Genomic DNA, 235 nt, shown 5'->3' on the forward strand with positions numbered 1-235 from the left:
AATACCACAGAAAAATTTACCAAAATGATCTTGGAGTCATATATAACAAAAAGTTTGGTAAGTTGTATGCCATTCTATTGCTTTGCAATGGTACAAACAAATTTAAAATTGGCAAAGACCATATTGAACTTGGGCATTCATAAAGATATATCACCCATTTTTTCAATTTTGAAGAAGGGTTTTCCTCCACATTCCAGTTTAGGCATTCCTTTAACTTTGTCTCAATCAAAACATA

The sequence above is a fragment of the Penaeus monodon genome, chromosome 15 (genome assembly GCF_015228065.2).
Source record: "Penaeus monodon isolate SGIC_2016 chromosome 15, NSTDA_Pmon_1, whole genome shotgun sequence".
Lineage (NCBI taxonomy): Eukaryota > Metazoa > Arthropoda > Malacostraca > Decapoda > Penaeidae > Penaeus > Penaeus monodon.